This window comes from Gorilla gorilla, chromosome 2 (assembly GCF_029281585.2).
Source record: "Gorilla gorilla gorilla isolate KB3781 chromosome 2, NHGRI_mGorGor1-v2.1_pri, whole genome shotgun sequence".
In the NCBI taxonomy this organism is placed as follows: Eukaryota; Metazoa; Chordata; class Mammalia; order Primates; family Hominidae; genus Gorilla; species Gorilla gorilla.
In genome coordinates this window covers 91,582,396-91,607,198 of record NC_086017.1, presented here as the reverse complement: position 1 = coordinate 91,607,198, position 24,803 = coordinate 91,582,396, and the positions used below count along the sequence as shown (strand labels likewise).

General features: G+C 36.7%; 1 protein-coding gene and 1 long non-coding RNA gene across 2 annotated transcripts in view; one reads left to right on the top strand and one right to left on the bottom strand.

The window, feature by feature from the left end:
* GBE1 (1,4-alpha-glucan branching enzyme 1) overlaps nt 1-24,803 on the top strand; it is a 274,004-nt gene that overhangs the window by 185,527 nt on the left and 63,674 nt on the right. The gene's annotated exons all lie outside the window — the stretch shown is intronic.
* On the bottom strand, nt 5,572-11,954 carry LOC134758070 (uncharacterized). The gene is made up of 2 exons (XR_010132881.1): nt 11,617-11,954; nt 5,572-11,456 (listed from the first exon to the last, which is right to left on the bottom strand). It is a non-coding gene; the product is annotated as an uncharacterized lncRNA (long non-coding RNA).

The following is a 24,803-nucleotide window of genomic DNA, read 5'->3' as shown; positions in this document are numbered from 1 at the left end:
CCTTAAAAGATTATTGAATGTGAACAAAGAATGATTAAGGCTTTTAGCAGGAGGTTAAAAAGTAAGATTTGTCACTTGTGAGGAAAAAAAGTCTACATGAAAAAACTAGAAATAGTAAGAGATGGGGCTGATAAGGAACCTTATACCAAGGGGAGAAAATTGAAAACCACAGCATTTTTTTTAAAGTAACAAATACAAGGCTACGTTCCCATGTATTAAAGGAGAATATTACTTTGTTTGTATGTTTTCTAAGTAAAACTACAGATAGTAATACTGCTTTAGCATTAGTTCATTAGCTGCAATAACCAGTTTTAGTTATAAGCAAGGTGATATTTTCTAATGGCATATAGAAATTAATATTTAAAAAGAGCAATTTAAGAAATTTTTTTCAAAACTAAGAAGCAACTTGATTGTTTACTTATCTTTTAGGCATTTCTAAACTTGTTAATTTTCTGGAATTTTATTTTTTATTTTCCTCCAGGAGAGAAACAGTGAGTCAAAAGAAATAAAACAACTATACATTTGTATAGCACATATTTTTATAAAAACATGTTTAAGTAAATTTATTTCTCAGGCATTCAGATATATGTTCTGTTTATCAAAAGTCATTAAGATTAATGTAGATTTTCTCAGAATACCAGTTTGGCTGATTTGTTTTGTTTTGTTTTTGTCTTATGTATTATAATTTTGAATTTCAAAAAAATTCTTTCACTCTGGTTATAGCTGTGAAATATTTACTATGCATTTTTGATTTGCTAGGTTATTGTGAATGGTTTTATGAATAAATAGATTTGTATTTTTTCATTCTTCTGTCATATATGAAATAATTGAATATAGAAGTGAGATCAGCAATAACTAAATTATTTTTGTCAGTAACATCGACATAGCATTCTCTACTTTTTTTTTTTTTTTTTTTTTTGAGATGGAGTCTCGCTCTGTCACCCAGGCTGGAGTGCCGTGATGCAATCTCTGCTCACTGCAAGCTCTGCTTCCCGGGTTCACGCCATTCTCCTGCCTCAGCCTCCCAAGTAGCTGGGACTACAGGTGCCCACCACCATGCCCAGCTAATTTTTTGTATTTTTTAGTAGAGACAGTGTTTCACCGTGTTAGACAGGATGATCTCGATCTCCTGACCTCGTGATTCGCCCGCCTCGGCCTCCCAAAGTGCTGGGATTACAGGCGTGAGCCACTGCCCCCGGCCTCATTCTATACTTTCTAAAACACTTCATATCTATTATCTAAATGAACATTCCATTTCCTTTTTATTTTTTATACCAGATATTTGTTCAAAAGAAACCTGGGGCCAAAAGTTAAAAGAATAATAAGGCATGCTACGTAGATATTCTAAGTCCATTTTGCTAAAACTTCGACTCAAAGACATATAGGGACATGCCTCAGTTTGCACAACCAGAAAATTTCGGCAGCTGGTCAGTTGCCTTTTTCTTCTGATTTCCAATTTGAGAAAATTGTAATGAAAATTACTCTGAGATCAGTATCTAGATTAGTTAGCCACAAAGACATGGTTTATGAATACTTTTTAGAGAAAAGGTACAGCATAGTGGTTAAGAATACTGTTGGGTTGGAATCTGTGCCTTTCCCTTTTTGGCTGTGTGACCTGGGTAAGATGCATCAACTATGCCTTCATCGGCTCAGTGATAAAGTGGGTGCCTACTTCGTCAGATTGTTTTGAGGGTGAAATGACTTAATGCTGTTATACTTATATAAAACACAGAGTATTTGCAGGCATATAGCTTATAGTTAACTATTATTTAAATTGACGGTTACTATTTTTTAATATTATCAGTTACTCCATTAACTATATGGTACCTGAATGCTGATGTCCTAATTCCATTTAATTGTGTTTTTTAGAATGTTGTCTGATAGTACATTGTTTAAAATAAAAGATTATTTCATTTCTACTTTAAAATATCAGTAAATGTAGTGATTTGTTAAAAATCAATGTTCTTTTCCTAATTTATGTTATGTGATAAAATAAGCCATTTCTGCATTAAGTCTCACCAATTTACCTTCTGAGTTTTTTAGTCATAATGATGTCTACTGAACGATGCTGCTGAAACAGCCTTAGCTTTCATGTATGAGGAAGTCTGAGGGTTGCCTCAATTTGTTTTTATTTTTGGGATAAGCCAATATCATATTGTTCAGTTAACATTTATTATGAATTGACTGTTTCCTTTGTGTGTATATAATTATGCGTGTATATATGCATCAGATAGAGCATCAGATGAAATTTACTCTTTTTATGGTACCTGTGCACAGAATTTCTACACACACACACACACACACACACACACACAGAGAGAGAGAAGGCAAATTGACTTAGAGCAAATTTAGTCTGAAAAGTTAGTGTATTTGAGGTATATATTAATTTAAAGTATAAATTTAATATATTCATAATGCATTCTAAAATGTTGTAAGATTTCTTTATGCTTAAGACATTTATATGTATCTGTGATATACCAGGTATTAGTAATTGGTATGTATTCAGAGATGAAAAATAGTTCTTGCCCTCAAGGCCTTAAAACCCAAAAGGGAATACAGGCAAGTGATAGACAAATACCTTTATAGTAATGCATGCACTAGGTTCAGTGATACAGATAAGCAGAAAATGCTGTGTAAATATGTAGGAAACTTGTTTTGGAGATTGTTGGTAAAAAAATGATATGCTTTAGCCAAACCAGCTTGGAATAGGAAGCCACAGGAAAGTTATGTATGAGATCAGTAATAGTCTAAGTAAGAGTAGGCTTGAAACAATTGACTGATAATTTGAGATTACAGCCAGTTAAGATTATTAAACTTTGAATAAATGAAAAAAACTGGGGCCTAAAGAAAACAATTTACATGCCATTCTGATTGGCAAGTTTAATGAAAAGATGAGTTTCGATCACTTTAAATTACTTTAAAATATTGTTAACTCTTCAGTTAGAACTAGTATCGATGGTTATGTGACATTATGGTTTATTTTTTTTTAAATAATCATTGGCTAAGTATGCTTCGTGTTCAAAAATAAATATAAAATAAAAAACATCAACTTTATGCATAGGATGACCTCAGTGAATGTATTTTACTCAGCTTTCTGGTGCTTATTTGGTTATCATGGAAATGCTATCCTTTCCTAATTCAGTCAGCTGAGGCAGAGGGATTAGAGTCATATGGCCTTATCATGTGACCTCAGGAATGTTGCTATGAACATGCTGGTTTAGGCAGGCAAATTGACTACTATGTCCAGTGATCACATTAGGGAAAAAAAACACCAACCCTGATACTGCAATATTAATTCGATATAATATGAAAATAAGGGCATTAAAGGATTTTCTTATTAAATGCTACATAGAATTATAAAAAACAAGAGAAGAAACCAAATATTTAATTCATTTTAAATATATAAACATGTACAGATGTTTTAAAATATCAAGTAAAGCATAAATTAAAATATAAGAATTAAGAACATATCTTTCTGATTTAAATATTGACAGGCAAGGTAGAATGTAATTTTAAGAATCTGCTAACTAAACAAAATTTAAAAATTAATCATAAATTTGAAAATGAAATAATGTCTAATGGCTTTTTAAATGTGAACTTAAAAAATAACCTGCTTAAAAATCTTGCCATCATTGAGACACAAATGGTATTTTGTGAAACATTTTCTGTCTTCTCAGAAAGATCTTTGTAACTTTATACTACATTGGGCAATAGTAAGGAGAAAGTTATACTGGACAGCTAAATCCACATATTTTATTCATTCTTTTATTAGTCCATTTTCATACTGCTGTAAAGAACTGCCTGAGACTGGGTAATTTATAAAGGAAAGAGGTTTAATTGAGTTACAGTTAAGCATAGCTGGGGAGGCCTCAGGAAACTTACAGTCAAGGCAGAAGGTGAAGGGGAAGCAAGGCACCTTCACAAGGCTGCAGGAAGGAGAAATGCCAAGCAAAGGTGGAAGAGCCCCTTGTAAAACCATCAGATCTTGTGAGAACTCACTATCACAAGAACAGCATGGGGGAAACTGCCCCCATGATGCTGTTACCTCCACCTGGTCTCTCCCTTGACATGTGGGGATTATGTGAATTACAATTCAAGATGAGATTTGGGTGGGGACACAAAGCCTAACCATGTCAATTCTCAAGTAATCAAGTCTCTTATCTGATAACCTTAAGAATTTTTTAAAAAATAACCTTTAGATTTCTTTATGGGTACTGGAATCTTTTTTATCAATAGCTTACTGCCAGTTTTGTTTAAAAAAAAGTTGTTTTGTTTTCCACCCTGGTTTGACTTCTTCTTTAGTTTCATAACGTATAGGTAAAGATTCAAATGTAGAGTGACCTGAATCACTTTTAGTACTGTCATGTTAATATTCCACTTGTTCAGAATACCTTTGAACTAAAGTAAAAATTATTCTTGGAACAGAAGCTTTACTTTCATCAGTTGTCATATTCTTCTTCCTCCTGGGGATTGTAGTGTTATGGAAGAGCACTTTTTAAATGAGTATAGCTTCACTCTATTTGAAATTTAATGCTTTTTATATAACTCTCCGGGTATACCTCGAAACATAAATGATTCACATTTCTCATCTAAAAAAATACTGAACTAGCAGACTTAAATCAACAAAACCAGCAACATTTCACTTCTGTAATGTAGCTCAGTGCTCCAGAAAACTGAAAACCTGTGTTGTCATCATAAAACATATTCCCCATGACATCAGATGTTAACACATAAGTTGAAATATCAGAAGATATCTGGAATCAACTAAACCCATTGGTTTATTTGTTTGCTCATTCATTCCTTAATTCATTCAAATCAAACTCATTATTTCCATGTCTAATCTCTTCCCTCTTCAACGGAGAAAAGTAATAAAAGGAGGAAATAAGTAAAAAGGTATATGAGGAGCTGTGTGTGCAGATAACGCTATGGGACATGATGTAGGAAGTCAGACTCCTGGAATTCTGTCTCTTTTCCTATCCTTCCACCTTGAATTTACCTCCTTTTTCCCTCCATTTTATTTTTGTTTGTTTCAGAGTAATATGTTGCTTTTCCTGTTAAAGAAGACTTTAGATCCTGAGTGTATACTGTCTTGACTTTAAAAGCCTAATTCCTACTATTAAAAGCAATCATGTTATCATTATCTTTTATATAGGGCACTTGGTAGAAAATAAACATGGAGTTATTTTTCTACTTTCCAGCATGTATGGGGACACATTTACAGATATAATTATGTTTATGGTTTTTTAGGCTCTTTAGAAACCCATACCTTCTTTTATTCTAACTGAATTAAGAGAATTAAGAACTAGTGGTGTTCCAATTCAGGCTTTTAAAGACATACTGTATACACATGATCAATGAACTTATAGTGCAATGCCCACCCCTTTATGAAGGCCTATAAAATCCTTTATGGTCCAACTACTGCCTACCTTTCCACCCAGATATCTCTGCTTCCTACTTCTTGAGTACTAAGTTACAATTACACCAGTCTCCGATTTCATTTCCTGATACACAGGAAGTAAAAAGTAGGCAGGCGTTAAATCATAAAGATCATGCACTTTTTGAAAACACCTGTGGTAACTTTATGCAACTTTACTTTGTGTGAAATCCATCAACCTTCATCTTCTCCCTCTTAAGATTTGGGAATATCTTTCATGCTTGGAGATTCATAACATCTTTCTCACACTTATGAGAAACATCTGTAATTTTAGTACAACAATCATATCCTGAGAGCCGATAGATCAGTTATGAGTTCTGAATCTGTGCTGGCAATCAGGATACTTTGAACAAATGGTACAAATTCTTAATCCCATAGATTTCTGTAAAATATGTCAGCTGCACGCCTTTAAGAATTTTTTTTTCTAATTTAACATTCTGTTTCTTAGGTTAATTAGAAGTTATCACTGTAAAAGAAACACCTAGTGACCGTATATTTTAGTCTGAAAATTAATATTGTCTTTGGCTTTATAAAAATAAGTAAGCAGGCCAGTCATGGTGGCTCACACCTGTAATCCCAGCACTTTGGGAGGCTGAGGCGGGTGGATTACCTGAGGTCAGGAGTTTGAGACCAGCCTGGCAAGTTAAATCCTATCTCTTCTAAAAATACAGAAAATTAGCCAGGTGTAGTGGCAGGCACCTGTAATCCCAGCTACTCGGGAGGCTGAGGCAGAGAATCTCTTGAACCTGGGAGGTGGAGGTTGCAGTGAGCTAAGATCACACCATTACACTCCGGCCTGGGCAACAAGAGCAAAATCTTGAAATTAAAAAAATAAAATAAAATAAGTAAGCAAAGAAAAGTGGCAATTATTTTCTTTATTAGAAATCAATGTTTGAAACAGTTTTTCAGTTAAGTGTTTACTAATGTGTTGTATTTGTGTGATATATACTCTGTCTGCTCTCTCATAGCTGTGGTCGTGACTGCTAGTTTTCTCCATTAACACTTTTCCTCCAAATTTTAACTGGGTACATGGATGGCCAGAATAACAAGCACATTCCCCAGGTTCTTTGGAAGCCTGCTGAGGTCATGTGACCAGCAGTTATGGCCAGAAGGATGTTAATGGTAGTGCTGTATAAGCAACTCACAGGTCAAGCTCTTAAATGGCAAGGGCATGAACATCTCTGACCCCTTGCCACATCTTCTACTCACTGGTGGAATGCCATATCGTGTAAATGGCAGAACAACAAGGTCAAAAAATATTAGTTGGCCTTTACATATTGCTATGTATTACTGCTATAAGAGAAATCTTTTTAAATGGCATATTTCACAGTTTACATGTCCTGTAACATTTTTTATCTTAGCATTGAAACCAAAGTAAAATTTAATTCCTAATGTCCTACATTTAAATTAGTTTTTTAAATTCCCCTATTGTTTACCCTTATTAGTACTAATGTCAGTAATAACTATACTCAAAACATTAAAAAATTAGTTTTCAAATGTAATTTGGACATTTGGGAAAAATTAAATTTTTATCATATAAATATAAATGTTCCATAAAACAGTTGTGTCACTAGTGAATTGAAGTAACATGTTAAGTATAGCTCCTTTCTAATATTGGTCACATGTAATTCGGTATTTTTTTTAGATCTTTAAAATGTCAATTCATATTTTGGGGGGTGGTAGCTGGAATGCTTATGGCATTTTAATAGTCAATGGTTTCTCCTAGATAGCTCACAATGTGTGTATACATGTTATCTCTCCATTTAGCTCACAATCTGTGTATAAATGTTATCTCTTCATTTATATATGTATATATATACACACACATACATACTCATGTATGTCTTCACATATACTCACATGCACATATATATATATATACACACACACACGTTAGTGTCTAACACAGATATAGACACACAATATTTTTTAAGTCTTTTTCCTCCCTTAAGTCAACCTTTTAAGAACAGTCCTTAAAGCATTTGGGAACTTTTGGAATGCTTGCTTTCATTCACTCATTCATTAACTCAGGTAGTTACTAAGTACACTTTCCGTACTAGGAATTGTTTTAGTTACTCTACTAAATGCTTGACATACAAAGTGGTCAGGATAAATATAGCCTCTTTCCTCAGGAAGCTTAATTTCTGTTAAGGGCAACAGAGAGAAATGGCAAAACAAAACAAAACAAACAACAAAAAAACTGCAAATGATAAGTGACACAAAGAAAACAAAAACATTGTTAAAATTGAGAACACAATTTTGGGAGGCTGAGGCTGGTGGATCACTTGATGTCAGAAGTTGGTGACCAGCCTGGCCAGCGTGATGAAACCCCGTCTCTACTAAAAATACAAAAATTAGCCGTGCATGGTGGCACGCACCTGTAGTCTCAGCTACTTGGGAGGCTGAGGCAGTAGAATCACTTGAACCTGGGGGGCAGAGGTTGCAGTGAGACCAGATCGTGCCACTGCACTCCAGCCTGGGTGCCGGAGCGAGACTCCATCTCAAAAAAAAAAAAAAAATTGAGAATCCAAAGATGGCTGTAAGCTAGATCTTTAAATACTTGAAATATACTTTATAAAGATCACAGAAAAACACTCTCTAAAGAGAGGTTACAGAATGTTCAAAAGCCCAGGGGTGGGAAAATGCTGGGGGAATTCAAGGAAATTAAAGGAGACTAGTGTCACTGTAACTTAGTACTCAAGAAATAGGAAAGGCAGGCAGGAGTTAGATCATAAAGGTCATTATAGGTCTTGGTAAAGAAGTGGACATTGCATTATAACTTCAGATGCATTTTAAAGACAGTCATATGAAGGTGCAATCTGTTTGACAAAGATAACCTTTGTTGCTTTTTAAGGATTGACTAGGGCAAGAGTAAATGCAGGGATACTACTCAGGAGGTTGTTGAAGTAGTCAAAAGAGTGACAATGATAGCAGTGGAGATGGAAAGAGGCAAGAAGAGTCAAGATATAATTTTGGAGGTAGATTTAATCAAGAAGTCTTAGTAATAGTCTTTCGCCATAAGACAAAGAGAGGAATCAAAGAATGACTTCAGGTTTTTGGCTTAAGCAGCCATTACCTGTTGGTACCACTTTGTATGAGACAAATAAGGCTAGAGTCAGGTTAGAAGTGAAGGTGAGGAGTTTAGTTTTAGGTATATTATCTTCATGTTTCTTTGAAATACTCAAATGAAGTGGCAAACAGTTTGAACTCGGAGAACTGGATAAATAAAATTGGTATTTCTCAACATATGAATTTTGCTAGAGCCATGATACTAATGAGGTCAGCTCCTGGAACTGAGAACCATGAACCAGGAAGAAAAGAAAGTCCAGGATCCCAGAGGAACACTGATATCTCAACAAAGAGAAGGCATAAAAGCAGACTGAGAAGGAATGATAGGGAAAAAAGAAGACATATCCTGAGATTTCAACACCTTGAAAACCAAAATATAGTATTTGAAAAAAGAGGAGATGGCCATCCATGTTGAATAATGTTAAGCAGCTGAATGAAATGAGGACAAATAAGTTGCCAGTGGTGAACTAGACGAGACTGATTCTGAGGGGATGATGAGCGTGAGAGCCAGAATAGAGTGGGTTTAAAAGTGAAAGTCAAGTAATGCTTTTGCAGACAGCTCTTTTGAGGTGTTTGTCTAATAAAGGCAGCAGATAAATAACATAGCAGTTCGAGTGGGATGGGGATCAAGAGAGGTTTGTTTTCTTATGAAATGTAAGAACATGTTTGTGTTCAGAAAAGGCCTATTCAAAGGGGATGATTCCGTGGTGAGAGCAAGATCAATGTAGAAGGGAAAGGGGCTGCCTAAAGGAGAACTGTAGTTCCAAAGCACAAGTGGAAAGGTAAATGTTTATACAGAAGTCCTCCTTCCCCCCAGAAAAAAGACAAAAATGAATACAGGTGAAGGTTGGTTGTAAGTGGGGTTTTGTGAAGATGAAAAAGTTCATGATTGATAACTTTTATATTCTCAGTGAGATTATCATTTGAGAGCAAAAGGAGGAAGGAATAAGAGATGTTTGAAAAAATAGAAGGTATGAGATAGACATCTCTAGGAGTGAAAATACCAGAGAACTATAGTAGGGTGTCCAGGTAATATTGCATGTTCGTTAGATATTTGTAATCAGGAGTACAAATTGATCCAGCCTCTTGGTTGTGTGCCTTTTTTCCTAGAGGGCTAGTGTTGATCAAGGATTGTAGTTTTGTCAGGCACCTGTCAAAAAAAGGAAGGATTTTGAAAGTACTAGCAAATAACTAACATATTAAAGAACCAATAGCCAACTGGTTCTCAAAATGGTCTGTACATTGGAATCACCTGGGGACTTTCAAAACCACTGATGTCTATGACAAATACCTAGAAATTGTGATTTAATTGGTCTTGGCTAGGGCTCCGGCATTGAAAAAGAATCTTAAAATGATTCCCGGGTGATTCTTAAGGCTAGGAAGTGAAGAGAGAATTTTAAGAGGTGGTAAAAGATATAGGAAAGTTCTCCTGTTTTAGAACAGAAGTTGTAGTGAGCATAGCAAGAGGATTTTGGAGGAAGAGAAGAAAAGTTCAGATTGTGGTATGTGGTGAGTTCAACTATCAGTGCCTGGCCAGGAGGCTGAACTTGGATTTCCCGTAACAAACAAAGCAAACCCGAATGGGGCTGCTGCTGGGTATTATTGAGAAGCTTTCTAAAATATATTTTCATCAGTAAATAAAGTTTAAATCAGAAGCCTTTCTGCCTTTCTTATATTGTTTGTATATAAATAGATTTGTATACAAATATATACAAAATGTATGTAAATAGATTTATATACAAACAAAAATCATGGCAATAGAGAACAAAGTATTTTTTGTTTATAATGTAGGTCATCTGATATGTGTACATATGTTTTTCCTGCTTTCTTGTTTAGCACTCTTATTATCATGATGTTATTCTAGTTTCTGTAATGAGTGATACCTGTGGAGAAAAAGGCATAATTACAAACTGGCAATTTTCTCTCTCAGCAGTATTATGAAATTTCCATTACTAAATTTAAAGGATTTTCTCAATATAATTATATTGTATTTTGACATTTGAAAATTTTGTAGGACATTCTTTAATGAATATGTTACATTCTCCCCAAAGCCACAGGGGAGGTCGGATGGATTCTGTCCTAAGTGTCAGTCTGCATTTGTTGATAGCTACATTAGACTTCAGTATAAAATGTGTGATCTTACTTCAAATCTTCCATCTGTGGTTGTTTAGTGTCAAACTTGTAAATTCTTCTATTTTTCTGATAGATAGGAATACAATAAAGATTTAAATGTCTTCCTGCTAAGTGCTGGAATTGAGGCAGTTATAGAAAGACAAAATACACTCTCCTGAACAGTGGGAGTGCTAATTTTTGGCATTTTCTTTTAGCTTGTTGAGGCAAGTTTACTGAATGTAACATGACTCATAGAAGTCTATAAAACTGAGCTGTGAAAAACTGCAAAATTCTCAATATGAGCAGTTGTAAATGGCTTGAAGTTCTGTTAAAATGCTCAGAGATACAAATAGCGTGTATTCCAAATGGCACAGACTTAAAAGCAATGGCCCTGATTTGATTCACAGCACACTGTTAACCAGTGTTAGCTGGCATTTAATGAGAACCTACCATGAGCATGACATTGCACTAGGAGTTAAGGAAGTGCTGCTACAATCACCTGGGGAGCTTTAACATATTGAAGCCCAAGAGCCTGACCCCAACCATTTGAGACAGAATTGCCGAGTGTAAGGCTGTGGCAGTAGTTGTTTTGAAAAATCTCACCAAATGATTTTAATTTGTGGAAGTATAACATAGAGATCCACTGATGGAAGAACATGCAAAAATGAAGGTTGAGAGAGACAGATTGACCTGGACTGTGCCGGAGTCACTGGAAGCCAGGCGAGAGAGTGTCCTTAGCCCTCTTTCCCAGGTGACTTAAATGCCCACTACTGGAAAAACTCCTGCCAGGTTAGCTTTCAGAAGAACGATTTCACCTCAGATCCTTCCTGATGATCATAACCTTTGAGAAGAGTCACTTTAGAGAACATTGCTTATGTAACTTACCCACATTGTTTTCTACCCACCCACATTTACCAAACTGAATACAGAAAATCTTTTACAAATATAAAAAGATTATACTAATATTCTGGAGAGGAAAAAAAGAAGCAACTGAACCTAACTATCTCTAATTCTTTCAGTCTTGGTCTCAGGATAGGATGCCCCGGAAATACTGCTACATTTCTTCCTTTGGGATATTTGTGATTGTCAGTGGCCGTGGTGTTGACTCCTTTTGAATTTCTTCTCAGTTGGGCTGTATCCAGCTGAGGCCCTTTTAAAGATGGAGTGGGAGCCATAGGAATACACCCACTGTGGTGCCCAGGTGTGACCAGGTGCAGATATTCTCTGTTTTTCATCCATCTAAGCTAGGTCCACCTCTGTTCTCATGCCTCTGAGGCAATGTCCATGTGAGGATGGACATTGTATCCTCACATGGAGAAATGGACAGAGGTGCAGGAAAGTGTTCCTTTAAATGTTGAGCCCTTTTATAAAGGTGTTAGTTCCATTGTGATGTAAGAGCCCTTATGACTTAATCATCCCCCAGAGGCCACATCTCTCTTTTTTTTTTTTTTAATTGATCATTCTTGGGTGTTTCTCCCAGAGGAGGATTTGGCAGGGTCATAGGACAATAGTGGAGGGAAGGTCAGCAGATAAACAAGTGAACAAAGGTCTCTGGTTTTCCTAGGCAGAGGACCCTGCGGCCTTCTGCAGTGTTTGTGTCCCTGGGTACTTGAGATTAGGGAGTGGTGATGACTCTTAAGGAGCATGCTGCCTTCAAGCATCTGTTTAACAAAGCACATCTTGCACCGCCCTTAATCCATTTAACCCTGAGTGGACATAGCACATGTTTCAGAGAGCACAGGGTTGGGGGTAAGGTCATAGATCAACAGCATCCCAAGGCAGAAGAATTTTTCTTAGTACAGAACAAAATGAAGTCTCCCCTGTCTACTTCTTTCTACACAGACACAGCAACAATCTGATTTCTCTATCTTTTCCCCACCTTTCCCCCTTTTCTATTCCACAAAACCGCCATCGTCATCATGGCCTGTTCTCAGTGAGCTGTTGGGTACACCTCCCAGACAGGGTGGTGGCCGGGCAGAGGGGCTCCTCACTTCCCAGAAGGGGCGGCCGGGCAGAGGCGCCCCCCACCTCCCTCCCGGACGGGGCGGCTGGCCGGGCGGGGGCTGACCCCCCACCTCCCTCACCGACGGGGCACCTGGCCGGGCGGGGGCTGACCCCCCACCTCCCTCCCGGAAGGGGCGGCTGGCCGGGCGGGGGCTGCCTCCCACCTCCCTCCCGGATGGGGTGGCTGCCGGGCGGAGACACTCCTCACTTCCCAGACGGGGTGGCTGCCGGGCGGAGGGGCTCCTCACTTCTCAGAAGGGGCGGCTGCCGGGTGGAGGGGCTCCTCACTTCTCAGATGGGGCGGCTGCCGGGCGGAGGGGCTCCTCACTTCTCAGACGGGGCGGCCGCCGGGCAGAGACGCTCCTCACCTCCCAGACGGGGTGGCAGCCGGGCAGAGGCGCTCCTCACATCCCAGATGGGGCGGCGGGGCAGAGGCGCTCCCCACATCTCAGACGATGGGCAGCCGGGCAGAGACGCTCCTCACTTCCTAGACGGGATGGTGGCCGGGAAGAGGCGCTCCTCACTTCCCAGACTGGGCAGGCGGGCAGAGGGGCTCCTCACATCCCAGACGATGGGCGGCCAGGCAGAGACGCTCCTCACTTCCCAGACGGGGTGGCGACCGGGCAGAGGCTGTAATCTCGGCACTTTGGGAGGCCAAGGCAGGCGGCTGGGAGGTGGAGATTGTAGCTAGCCGAGATCACGCCACTGCACTCCAGCCTGGGCAACATTGAGCACTGAGTGAACGAGACTCCATCTGCAATCCCGGCACCTCAGGAGGCCAAGGCTGGCGGATCACTCGCGGTTAGGAGCTGGATACCAGCGCGGCCAACACAGTGAAACCCCGTCTCCACCAAAAAAATACGAAAACCAGTCAGGCGTGGCGGCGCGCGCCTGCAATCGCAGGCACTCGGCAGGCTGAGGCAGGAGAATCAGGCAGGGAGGTTGCAGTGAGCCGAGATGGCAGCAGTACAGTCCAGCTTCGGCTTGGCATCCGAGGGAGATCGTGGAAAGAGAGGGAGAGGGAGACCGTGGGGAGAGGGAGAGGGAGAGGGAGAGAGGGAGTGGGAGAGGGAGAGGGGGAGAGGGAGAGGGAGAGGGAGTGAGGGAGAGGGAGAGAGGGAGAGCGCCACATCTCTTAATGCTGTTCCATTGGTGATTAAATTTCTACAGGAATTTTAGAGGGGATATTGTCATTTAAACCATAACAATCCTTCCTTCCTTCCTCCCTTCCTTCCTTCCTTCCTTCCTTCCTTCCTTCCTTCGTCCCTTCCTTCCTCCCTCCCTCACTCCCTCCCTCCCTCCCTTTCTCCGTCTCTCCCTCCCTGAATGTATTCATTATCCACACAACTCTGGCTTAGAAGGATACCTATAGTATCTAAACCTCTCCAGCTCCATTGTTAGGTTATAGACAATTGAGTTTGCAGAATGGAGGTATGGTTTACTTTAACATTATATAGAAATATATAAACTTTTATCAAGCCTTATGTATTACTTAATTACCTAGCATTTTATAAGCACTTCAAAGTTTCATTTTCTAACTGTGAGCCCCAGTGACTCACAAAAGATTCCCTTAAATACAGGGAACTGGATAGGTCACCTTTAAGGGCTGGTGCAGGGGAATAGATTGCTACTCTAGGAATAAAGATAAATTAATATACAATGGGCATTAATTCTAGCCTTGAGTCTGTAATTTGGTGTTACATCTTCAATTAAGCCTTCCCTCGATTTGATCCCAAAGACCCACCTGAGTGACAGCCTCACTTTATTGTTGGACATGCAAACAAATGAATAGCCCTACCCTTTCCTGACATCACTCTACAGAGTACCATGGTATGGGTTTTCTTCACAGTATTTCTGCCGTGTTGTTAATTCTTAAATCATCTCTCACCTTCACTAATTCTCGCCTTTCTAATTTTGCTATATTACTAATGCTTGTTATTTGGCTCACAGCCACTTAGCACACTTTCTGTAAGTTTCTAGAGGTTACCAGAAAACCTACAGATCTTCTTTCCAAAAAGAATTGATCAGAGGCTTCATTTTAGCTCAAAGACTGAATACCGGACTCTGCCAGTGTTATTCATGCAGGCTGGAAGGATCTATAGGCTGAAAAATGTGAGATGTATTGTGAAACTGGTGAGCTATATGGCTGTCATCTCATAGAACATAGTGATGAGTGCTCTAAACACAGATATCTTGCTCTGGCAACCTTTCTCCTGAACAACTCGACAATAGGAGACTAGGAGTTTAAAAGATGAATTTCTCTGCCTCTAAAATTTTAGATTATTACCTGAATCCTTACTTCTCCATCCCAACTTGGCCCCCCTCCCATTAAAAAAAAAAAGATGAAAGTGACCTATACATACCGTCTCAAAATAATAAATAAAGAGAATCTCTCAGTTACTTGGAAAATACAGTTAGTTTTCATTTTTCTTTCTCACTAAGAGAGACATAGGTTTCTCTTTGGCAATGTATTTTCTTTGAGAGGTTGAGGGGATACAGATTATTTAGATGACTTGCCTCAACTTGACAGTCTTTTAGCACCCTACTACTCTAAAAATGGCTATAATTTCTTGAAAATTTACTCAGAGCAAGGCAGTTCACTGAGTGCTTTACATATAATATCTCATTTAAAACTTTGTCATACTCCTGAGAGGTAGATATGATTCCCTTCTCTTCACACCTAGGGGAAATGTAAGGTTAAGTGGCTTTCAGATTTATAAAGGAGCCAGAATTTGAACCCAGCTTGTCTGTCTCCAAAATGTAGGCTCTGCATCACTACCCTATATAAGACAGTAGTATTATTTTGCCCAAAAATGAATGCTGATGTTGGTAGTGGTGTTGGTGCAGCTCTTACTACAGTCGTTCATCCAGAGGAGATGCAACAAAGAGGAAAACAACAGATCAAATTTTGTATTGTACTGTGGTCTATCAAACAAATCAAGGGAGAAAGTAATTTGTTTCCAAATTATGAACCAATGTTACAAATTACTTAATGGTCCTCTTTGTTTACTTGTGATAGTTATTTCTTCATTCTACACTAATTTGGCACCTACTGCTGAGCCGGGCACTATCCTAGGAACTGGGTAACAAAAGAGAACACTTAGTCTTAACTCAAGGAGCTCACTGTCCAGAGAGGAAACAAAGCAAGACAGATGCAAGTGTGTTCGGTAATAAATTTCACCTTCAAGATCTGCATAAAGCACCGTGAGTACTTCAAGAAAGATCACGAAACCAATATTTAGGCAAGGAAGTTGCAGGCCATCAAGAAAGGCCTGCTTTGGAAGAAGAGATTAAGTTTAAAGTATCCCTTTCACCCCCATGCTGATCCTCTGTGTAGTCCCATCACTGGAATGGTGGCTACACAAAGCTAAGAAGGTGAAACAGAATGAGGGCCATACTAATTTAGATCAGGAATGATGAGAGAGAAGGAACCTAGAAGCAGAGGCCAGGTCACAGAGGGCTTTTGAAGGGTTTTGCAGGAGATTGGCATGGTCAGATCCAGTTTAGATATGTTACTTGATTGATAATGTAAAAGATGGATTTGAAGGGGCTGTCACCTCAAACTAAATACAGAAATGAAAGACCTTTTGCCACCAGAATTCTTTCATATTGGTTTAAAGTTGTAGGTCTAAATTCTTTCCACACTTGTCACGTCAGTCAGTAAATTTTATATACCGCCACTCTGGAGCAGTTTGAAATCATCCACTTCATTTTTTTTTTTTTAAATAAGGTCTTGCTAAAGATTACAAGGGAAATAAAGTTTCTATCCCTCTGTTGACTCAAATAAAAGAGATATTCGTTAACTCTGCCTAACTTATCATGTACAAAATGAAATACCGTTCCATTGTTTCAGGTAAATTATTTTTACTGCATATTCATATTTTAGGTAATCAAATACTGGAAAATTGTTTTAGTCCATGAGACAAGAGTTGTGTTTCTTTGACTGTACAAGTTTGAATCAACTTCTGCATTATATTTCACAACTCAAAACTGACACAGCTACTTGATTTAAGCAATTTTAAAAACATAAGGTAGTATAGGTGTAACACTTTATACATTATCATCTGTAATTTTTTTTTAATTTGGTGTTTGTAAACTGAGTAATGATAGGTGCAGTTGAAAAATGTGTTTATTTTTTAAGGAATTTTGCAATACAGCAAAAATTACCACCTGATTTATCTTTTGTAAAAAAAGTTTTATATAACTATGTGTCTTAAAGTAAGTTGTACCAATAGAAGTATAAGTTATAAATGAGAAAAAATAATACTATAACTTTTAAAACCGTAAACAGTTCTGTAGAAATGCTTATAATACTTGTCTTTCCCCTAAAAATACACTTAGGAAATACATCTACAATTAACAAAAAAAGACTGTACTATTAAGCTTAAAAATATAAGCCTTATTTCAGTTTTTACGAAGGAATTTTATAGCATAAGAGAAACAACCCAGAAACAGCTTTTCAACTTTGTTTGCACACAGTTGTCTAATAGACTCTTCCAAGTTAAATTTAATAAAGCCAAATGTGATAGGTGCCTGAGCTTCACCAACACACACAAAACCATCATTCAGAGATACCATTTTGAAATACGCAGAGATGACCATGTGGAGGTGAAGAGATGAAATGACAAAGATAAGTTTGAAAACCTAGGTAATTCATACCTTTTCAGAACTTTAATCTTTTATACATCATGTTTTTATTTTATATGGGTCATAGATAAAATTTTCATGGTATAGTTGATAACAAATTGATAAATTTATTATGAAATTGTTATACTGAGTCATTTTTATAGTCTTTCCTTCCCAGCATAGTAGTCAGCTGTATTATCAACTTTCTATACACAAGAAGACAGTTAGATATCTTAGATTATTCCAATATGATTTTTATAGTTTAGTAAGAAACATTATCTGATCTATGTGATTAAAAATGTTATTTTAAAGTGCTATGACTTTCTCCACATTTTAAATTTTATTTACCTTTTTGTTATAATGTAGAAATGCTGTGCACTTAAAAATTTTTTTTAGATCAGCTTATTTTATACTCACCTATAGACTGTAAAATTGTGGTATGATGAGAACTTAATTATTATGTGTTGAACAAATAAACATTCATAAGCCTGGTGCATTCTGAGAAATCCATTTATTGACTTTTTAGAAGACATTTTATTTATTAAAGCAAGACTCTCATGAAAGCTATGTGAACATATAAGGATCTGTCTCTTTGTTTCTTTCTTTTAATTAGGATATTTTAAAATCCTTTGTGTATGGACTGTACTATAAATGAGGCCAAATAGATACTAGTAGAATAAATGAAAAGTTGAACATGTTATTTTGCTTGCAACATTGGAAAGCTACTGTTTTGTTATTCATTAGTCATTCCAAATATTTTTGGAGCAGACTTTTCTGATAGCTTCTAAAGAGAGTTTGATGGTGTACTCCTTTTGTATTCTCTTTGAAGCGGTATAATCAAACAATTACTTGATTGCTTGATGTAGGCAGAGCACCTCCTCTACACATAAAGCAGAGTGTATAAACCCAATTCCAGCAACATGGCTATCTTCAAGTGTATATCATCTGTGCATTCTCAGCGGGGTGATACCAACCCCAATAGGGGCAAAAATTGATTTTTCTGGTAGAACAAATAAAACCTTAGATACAATAGTGTGTGGCTCTCCAGAGTGCCACATCATATAAACAGATATGCAGTAGTATTTGGAGCATCAAAACTTCATGGGGTGGGTACAATTTGGAAAAAGATGGCTGAAGAGGCTTCTGCAGGGTAAGTGAGGGAGTAGGTAGGGAGGATACATAATGAAAAAAGAATTGAGCAACACTACATTATTCATATTGTCATTTCTGGGCCTTCTACACCAGGGTTGCCCACTAGAGTCTGATTACCTCAAAATAGTACCTTAATGATAATTGTTTCAGTTTTCTAGTTTGATGTGTAAATTCTTCTTTTAGGGCAGAAGGGTAAGATTTTAGTCCCAGCCTAGGCATTCGCATTTTACTAAATGTTCTACTTTGTAAAATAAAACAAAGACTTTGTCGTCATATTGTTCCTTACATTGGCATTGAGAATACTTATTCTCTTGAAAACACTTCTCAAGTAGCTAAAAGTTAAGATATGTTTTACTGTTTTGAAAATGAAAAAAATTTTTCTATGACTGCCAGCCTACTTCCAACTTAATTCCTTTATTCTTCCTTGCTTTTTCTCCTTCTCTTGCCAGTATATGCTGCCCCCAACTAAATGAGGGCAAGAGTTGCCTGAGCAAATATAACATCAAAGGCCAGACAGCTTAAGATAAAGAGCTGATACTTTTAAATTCTAATTTCCTTTCCTACAGACACCCATCATTTTTTGAGTAAAAGACAAGGACATCTGTTCATTTTAATCAGTTGACTTCAAGGTCACATGTTTAAATTATAAAAAGGTCTAATATAGAAATATTACTATATGGATATAATGAAAATTATTTTTTAGTGAAGAAAATAATCATTATACACATTAACATTTACTATATTGAAATCTGCATGTTTAAGCATGGTTTTGTTTCCTAAAATCAGTACCTTGGGTACACACAAGACTTGTTTCCTCATGAGTCACAAATATTTTCATAACCGCTATCTTGTTTTGTCTTGGAAAGATAAATTGTAGGAAGCTGATATAATTATTAGGACTTACAGTTAGAAAACTGAATTTTTGAATTTTGCTAATTATCAGACATTTTGCTATTTTCTGACCCTTAGCAAAAAATATTTTATAACAACCAGAATTTCCTTTGCAACTTGATGAGATAGATAGATAGACAGATAGATAGATAGATAGATAGATAGATAGATAGATAGATAGATGATATATATGTGATACCTAAGTTGTTTTTGTTTTTAAATTGTAATTAAAACAGTAAATGTCTTCTTTTTTAGGGTGGCTAAAATATGCAATATCAGCAGTAAGCATTGGACTGAACATGGTTCTTTTTAACCATGATTTTAATACTCATTTGTTTTAATTATTTTGGTAATTATAATAAAAGAACTAGGAAATGAACCTTAGAAACTATAAACACACACACACACACACACACACACACATTGACTTAAAATACATACTTTACAAATTGAGAAATAGGTTACCAACCTGTAAAGCTCATTACTATTTTATCATTTTTTCTCTTATTTGCCAAACTTCATTATATAGTTATGTGTGCTGATCCTGCTTCCTCATACGCTACCCACCTCTCAAACTCTTGCACTTTCCCTGATGCTCTCTCACAATTCAGGAACTTTGGCTTCCAAGATCATCACTGACTTGCAGACCTCTGCACCCACTACCTGAACTCCTTTGATCTCTTGGTTCAGTTTGACTCCTCAGGTTCTCCTTCTCTTTCTTCTTTGTTATGCTATGATTCTCCTGTCTCCTTCAGAGACTCCTTCTCCTCAGTTTCTTCTGTAATGTATTAATATATCTTTCTCAGGTGTTCTACTGGTTCTCTTTTATTGCTTCCCTACCTCTCTCAGAAAGCTCATCTACTTTTATGCTTTGACCATTTCTTTAACGTAAATAACTCCTATATCATTATCTCAAAATCCAGCCTTTTGTTCTGAATTACAAACATAAATTTTGAAGCTACCTGAGATCTCTACCTGGTTATCTTGCTGGCTCCTTTAAGTCACTAAATCCAAAACTGAAGTCATCCTCCCTATAACTCATGATACTCTTTCTTCTTTCTTTTTGTCCTTCTCCCTTCTCCTTTCTTTATTCTTCTTTTCCTTCCTCCTTCTCTCTTCCTCTTCCTTCTTTCTTCTTTATCCTCATTATTCTGGTAATTAACCATTGAAATCTGGGAGTCATTTTAGTTGTTCCTTTTATTTATTTTTAACATCCAGCCCATAGCTAAGTCACAGTATCCTTATTCTTCGTGACCTTTTCCCCATATACACTTCCACATAATTTTATATGTCTGTTGCATTTGTTTAGACTTTTGCAGTTTATGCAGCATTTTTGCATGCATAATGTCACTTTTTACAAACAACGTGCAAGGTCGGTATCTTTTTTATAATTTTTATTATGGGACAGCAAAAATTAATGGTTAAAAGTTCAGCTTTGGAACCAGTCTGTCTACATTCTGATCCTGGCTGCTTTGCTTCCTAGCTGTATCATTTTTGACTTGTTACTCAATTTTTCTGTGCCTCAACTTCATCGTTTAAGAAAGGGGATTATAATGGTACCTATTTTACTGGGCATTTGTAAGAAAATATTTAATTATGTTAAGAGTTTATGTTGATGCTTTTTATTTAATAAATGTTCAATAAACAAAAAGTTACACAGCAGGAGGTTACACATTGTAAGTGACATATTACAAATTTTAAGTTAAGTCCTAAAATTTATGTCCTTTGTATCCATATTCCATGCTTCACCCACTGTATGACACATCACTGTGCCTTTTAAAAAATTCTATAGGAGAAATTCTTTATTTAACTGGAGACTGGACTAATTTATATTCAGAGAATTATTAGCATAAAACTGCAATATAATTTGTAATTAAATACATCATTTCAAAGGGTTTACATTCTTGATGTTTATACCCTGTGCTCCCACCATTCCTAAAAAGTATTTCTTTAATGGGTCTCAGGAAGAACATTAAAGTAAGTATGTATATATTCCTGGATAGTAGTCTAGAATGTCTCCCAAGTTATGAATATTTAGATATTCATGAGTCTTGACATCTGTCACTTGGAGTATTAAAAGTTTCTCGTTACCCCCAAATACCTGACACATTTAATGATTCTTTGTAAAGTTTCAAGAAGGAAAACTTTGTTAAAGTTTCCTTTTTATACATTCATGTGCCAGTTTATGAGGGACTCCAATAACTGTTGCGCCATAATTCTGGATTCTTATTTTAATCTTCTTAGGGTAATTAAATTCTCTTGGATTTTTTTTTACTCTCTAGGTGAGCAATTTCATTTATCTATGAATAGCTTTGTTTATATTGTTTAAAGTTGAATATATTATGTTTATTTGACATTAAGTAAACATTAAATACATAAGATATTTGATCTGTGATAATAGCATATTTTATTTTAAGTCTCCTTCTGCACTACCCAGGTTTCTTACTGGAAGATTGGAAATTTACTTGAAAATTTACAAGTTTAGGTACAATTACGTTAAATAGACTTTACTGTATATCTACATGTACAAAACATCTCACTGTACAAAGTAAGGCACAAAACTGAAATGTCCTTCCTACATAGTCCAGATCAAAGTTCTAAACCACAAGGAAGAAGAGGAGCAAAAAGAGACTATTTATATTGGACTTAGCTCCTTTGAAATAATTTTCACATAACAACCCTGTTTGTGTGTTGTTGAAGAAGACAAGGAGCCATAAAGGGACGTTAGGAAATGTCTGTTCTCTAGAAAGCAGTTTATCCAGCTAAAAAAATTATGCTTTTCTGACTGAAGGAAAGATACGTCTCAGTCAGAGGAGGGGATATTTAACTTGGTTAATAAAGAATGGACAGAATTTCTGTAGGCAAAATCAGGCTTTGCAAGTCAAAGAACTAACTGGAGAGAAGGCTTAGAAGCAGGAAACCTGGGTCCTGATCAGATTATTACATGTCATCTGGCTCTTTGAAGCAGGGTCTGCATATTGGGAGATGAAGTACAAAAGGTACCAAAGAAACTTTACTCAGCCAGGTGTGAATAGTAGAGATGAGCATCTCCAAATGGCATAATTTAAGTAATGAAACTGTTAGATATGACAAAAGTTAAATGCAGCACCCATTAAGTTACTAACTATATTGCTTCACGTCTGTGTTCTTTCCTTTGCTATACTATTTCTGTCATTTAGAACTTTGTCTCCTGTAGATGTACAAAGAATGAGTTAGCCATATGGAAGAGTTTATGGTTTACCTATATGGAGGGTGGTAGTTTGTATGTTGTGACAAAAGATTTGTGTTTAAGTGCCATTATCTTAAAGACGCTAAGATTGTTTGTTTATGTATGTTCAACCTATATATGTTTGAATTCTCCCTTTTATTGCCTTCAAAGCCATTTGATAGCCCAATTCATAACTTTATAGTCACATTTTTCAAAAATCAAAATCAGCATTACCCAGAGCAAAGCGAGAGAGCTGAAGCAAGCCAAGTACAAACACTGAGAACCTTTTCTTCTTATTGTGGGAAGAAGTTCACAGTGTTTCCCACCAGCTGTCATGCTGCTATGGAACTTTTTTCTCCTTTCTTTGGCACCAGTGGCCTGAGAGGAAGCAAGAGCTGATAGCAGGGAAGCAGACAAGGCTAACTAGCTGTTGGCAGGAACCTGGAGCAATAGAAGCATCATCCAAAGGCAAACCAATACAGGCTCTTTGATTAAGTTATAAGCAGGTAGTTAAGTCTCTCTACTTGGGGAGTTAGAGCTCTGATACAGAAGAAAGGCTGTGGGAGATGGAAACCTAGAAAAGTAGCAGCCGGCTGTGCCTTGAACAAGCCTTGGATTCTTACAAAAACACTCCACCAGCCTGGAATGATACCAGTATTCAATTAAACTGATGTCAGTTATCAAATTCTGAGTATTTAAGGAAACATGTTCTTACTAATCTTTTTTATTTTTTTCCCCTGTGGCTATGTGCTTTCTTTTTAAATGTCTGTGCTTAGCTCTTAAAGAGTAATTGGCTAGGGAAGTTTGTTAACCTCTGTCACTATGTGTTTGCTGTGACCACAGGAACTCACTCTGACTTAGCGGTAGCATATCCTAATTGGAGGCAAACAAAGTAGCACAGTCTGTCTTCACTACTAAACTTTTGAGTCTAAACCTAAAGTTGCAATAGCCACAAAGCCACATGTGTAGAATCAATTTCATAGTCGGCTAATTTATTCCTTGCTTTCATATCCCATTTTTCTGCCTTATTTTCTACTGCTTAAAATGGTGTGGAATCTTTCAGTTGGTGCCTTATTCACATGCAAAACATTTATACATTTTTACAAGGTTCTCCATTAGCAAATTATTTTCTGAGTCATTTTTAACTTACTTGCAAAAAATCTGAATTCAGTTTGAATTTTATAAAATAACATTTTTTCCTCCACCATTTCCTTTGTGTGGCTAATTTTCTCCCAATAGAGTATTTTGAGTCTCCTGTTTCATGCAACATCAAAATGGCTTCAAAATGAATGGTGAAAGCTCATTACTGTTGCTATGAAAATTTGTATTAAGAAAATAATATCTGGTTCTTACAACATTGTGTGCAAAAGTATAACACTCATTCTCGATTTAGTCTCATTTGCTTTGTTCATTGTCTTATCTTCGTCTTATATTTTTATTATTTATTTTAAATTTAAAAATGTGCCAAAAAGTGGCATATAGGTCGAAGTTTGAATAGCAACATGAACATTTGAAATTGCATCTCCTATTAGTCTGGCATTCAGAAAAGGAAACCTAACCTCTGATAAATAGACAACTGAAGTGCTTTATCTGTTCTCTTCTGATTTAAATATTTCTCTCCCTGATGGTATAGATATGTTCCTCTTTATCCACCCCCTTTCTACCCCGTTGTACTTTCTGTTTTTTTTTTCTTATGGCTCTCATAGAAACCCATTTTGCATCTGTAAAGAAACATTTGTTAGACACTTTTTTATCTGTCTCTATACTTCAACTGGGTATTCAAAAAAAAAAAAAAGACATTTTCCATGAGGAATACATAGTCTACTAATGGAAGCAGACATCATTTACTTTATTTTTTTTGTTTCAACATTTATTTAATAAATCTTTGAGTGTATACTGAATGCTTACTGTAGTAGAAATAATAGATGAAAATATAGGATATCTGTCCCCAGTCTAATAGAAAGATAGGCAAAAACAATATAAACACACACATACAAAACACAGCATAATGCTATTTAAATACTTTCATTAGTAAAGAAAAAAGTATATATCCAAGTGCAAGTGGAAGCACAGGAGAACACTCAAGCCTTTTTGCAGGAGTTTAAAAAAAAACTGAAGAGGCTAAACAGCTACAACGTGGAATCATAACACCAACAGTAGCAGGATATGCAAGGTACAAAGAAAGCAGAGGTCAGTAATAAATACACTTCATTCGTACACTTGATAGTGGAATTGGAAGTACATTCTTTTTATAGCTCTTTCATTACCTTCCCTAATGCTTGTACATTCATAATAGATTTCTAGTTA